A 3,425-nucleotide genomic window follows, 5' to 3' on the forward strand; every position below is an offset into this window, starting at 1 on the left:
CAGTGGTCATGTATGGATGTGAGAGTTGGACTATAAGGAAAGCTGAGCACCAAAGAATTGATGCTTTTGAACTGTGGTGTTGGAGAAGATTCTTGAGAGTCCCTTGGACTGCAAGGAGATCCAACCAGTCCATCCTAAAGGAGATCGGTCCTGGATGTTCATCGCAAGTACTGATATTGAAGCTGAAACTCCCATACTTTGGCCACCTGATGTGAAGAGCTGACTCATTGGAAAAGACCCTGATGCTGGGACAGATTGAAGGCAGGAGGAAAAGGGGACGACAGAGGATGAGATGGTTGGATGGCATCATCAACTCGATGGACATGGGTTTGGGTGGACTCTGGGAGTTGGTGATGGACAGGGAGGCCTGGCATGCTGAGATTCATGGGGTCACGAAGAATTGGACAAGACTGAGTGACTGAACTGAACTGAGCTGAACTGATGGATAACCTTGTGCTAGTTTTAGGCGTATAACTTCAGATTCTTTCGAATATAGGTATTGAATACAGTGTCCTATTTTATACAGTAAATCTTTCTTATATATCTGTGCATTTATTAATGCCATATTATTACTTTTTATTGGAGTACAGTTGCTTTACATTGTTCTGTTAGTTTTTATGTACAGCAAAATGATTCAGCCATACATTACATGCATCCCCTCCCTTTTGGTCTTTCTTCCCATTCAGGTCACCATGGTGCATTAAGGAGCATTCCCCATGCTATACAGTATGTTCTCATTAGTGATCTATTTTATGCATAGTATCAATAGTCTACATGTGTCAATACTACCCCAGAAAAGAACGCCATAATATTATTTTACCCCTGCCCCTCCTTTTCCCTTTTTGGCAACTGTAAGTCTGTTTTTTATGTCTGTAAGTCTGCTTCTTTCTTTCTTTTTTTTTTTTTGTAAGTCTGTTTCTATTCTGTAAATAAGTTGATTTGTATTATTTTTAGATTCTGCATATAAGTGGTATCATATAATATTTATCTTTCTCTACCTAACTTTCTTAAGTATGATAATATCTAGGTCCATCCAGTGCTGGTGCAAATGGCAATACTTCATTTTTAATGGCTGCGTAATATTGCATTGGATATATATACTATATCTTCTTTACCCATTCTTCTGTTGATAGACATTTAGATTGCTTCCATGTCTCGGTTATAGTAAATAGTGCCACCATGAACAGAGATGTACATGTATCTTTTCAAATTAGAGTTTTCATCTTTTCCAGATATATGCCAAGAAGTGGGATTGCTAGACCGTACTACAGTTCTATTTTTAGTTTTTTTTTAAAGGACCTTCATACTGTTTTCCTTAGTGACTGAACCAATTTAAATTCCCACTGACAGTGCAGGAGGGTTCCCTTTTCTCTACCTCTCCAGTGTTTATTATTTATAAACACTTTGATAGTGGCCATTCTGACAGGTGTGAGGTGATACCTCACTATAGTTTACAAAGTTTTTCTAAATATGAAGCAAGGATGAAGAATATCTTTTGAAAGCGTATTTGGTAGAAAAGCACTCAGAGACTGTGAAACCCAGAACCTCTCAGCTCTGAGGGTCTAAGATAGGCTAAGGATCCCAGGTTCCTCCACTTCCCCCTACTTCCTCCTCCGCAGTAAACAGTGCTATCTGCCTCAAGGATCAGGCTGCCCGGTCACTTCACTTACTTCAGAAAAGAGCAGGGGCTCACCTGTGTGCTCAGAAAAAGGCATGCGCGAGATTCTGATACTTGCTTTCCCAGAGAATCTCTCAAAAAACACTGGAAATTCACTTTTATCATGATTGCCCTCATTTTCTACTCTATAAAATAATGTGCATTTCTATCTATCCTAGAGAAAACTTTTAGCTAGTGGATACAGTATGAGGAGAAGCAGGTTGTTATCATCCAGTTGCTAAGTCGCGTCCGACTTTTTGTGACCCCATGGACTGCAGCACGCCAGGCTTCCCTGTCCTTCACTATCTCCTGGAGTTTGCTCAAACTCATGTCCATTGAGTCTGTGATGCCATCCAGTCATCTTATCCTTTGTCAGAGAGGCAATTACAATTACAATTGTAAATTCAATTCCAATTCCAATAACAAAAGTGGATCCACCAGGTGCACACGTGTACACACACACACACACACACAATCATAGTCTCCTACATGTATCCCTGACCCCTCCCCGCCCAGCCCTCTCTTTATGTCCTTTCTTTCTGGTTTGAGTAAAAGTGGCCATCGAGGGGTATCAGGAGAAGGATCAGCTGGATTTAGAGCCGAGGCCTGGGAAAGTCTTTGAGCATCACCCCACCCACCACGCCTTCTTCCAGGTGACACCAGAGAGAGCCTGGCTTCAGTGTGGATACTGATGCTCTGATTTCCAGTTGCTCAAGGGGAGGCATCTAGGAGGTGCAGAGTACTTGGCAGAGGGAGAAGGATGCTCTGAGACATTCTACCCAAATTCTCCCACACAGAGCTAGAAATGACCCTTCGAGCCAGGATGAGAACTCAGGGGTGAACGAGACAGATAAATTCAGGCCATTAAAATCAGAAATTCATCTCTTGGTATGACATTTATTGGAGCTGTGCATAAAAAGTAGCTCAGCTACCATTATCATCATCACCATCATCACCATCACACTGAGAGAGAAGCATCTGCTCAGTGCCCCCTGTAATGTTCAAAACCAGCCTTCACATCCATTATTTTTCTTAAGCTCATAATCACCCTGTGAAGTGGGCACAGGGGGGATTATTTCCTGCTCCTCCTCCCTTTTAAGGGTGAGAAAACTGCAACTCCCGGAGGAGGAGTGACTTGTTCAGGGCCTCCCAACTGGTAATAGCAGAGATAGGGCTAGAACCCGGACCTCCTGACTCCGGTCCAGAGTTCTTCCTCTACAAGCTGCTGCCTTCCCAAAAGCACCTTGGGAAATGGTGGGAGCTGGGAGGGAGCCCTCTGGGGTGGGCCAGGCCCTAGTTCATGCAGACAACAGAGAAGCAGAGCCCCTGGGCCCTGAGGGAGGCCTGCAAACTTTCTAGTTCCTTTGGGGTTGCTGGGGGCCCTCATAGCTCCAAGGGAAGCAAGTGATTTTCTGGTTGGCTTACTTTTTTGATTGAAGTTGAGTTGAATTTTCAAATTGAGTTTGTCAGAAAAATTGGTACAGATAAAAGATGAGCCTTCTGCTCTCCATGGCTGGTTGGAATTAAGAGGCCCAGGGGAAGGTGATGAGGAGGGGTCCCTGCCGGTGAGATCCAGCCCTTGTCCTCTGGCTCCCGAGGCTGTTGCTCTGTAATCTAAGGAGCGTCCCTCATCACGAGCATCCTTTGCTTTCCTCAGCAAGTCCTCTCTGTATTTTGTCCTCTTGCTTCCTCTCTTGAGCTACTTCCTACCTCCTTTAAATCAGCCCTGCCTTGTCTCAGAAATGTGCTGAAAGCCCCTAGAAGTCTA

The sequence above is a fragment of the Bison bison genome, unplaced genomic scaffold (assembly GCF_000754665.1).
Source record: "Bison bison bison isolate TAMUID 2011002044 unplaced genomic scaffold, Bison_UMD1.0 scf7180017864032, whole genome shotgun sequence".
In the NCBI taxonomy this organism is placed as follows: domain Eukaryota; kingdom Metazoa; phylum Chordata; class Mammalia; order Artiodactyla; family Bovidae; genus Bison; species Bison bison.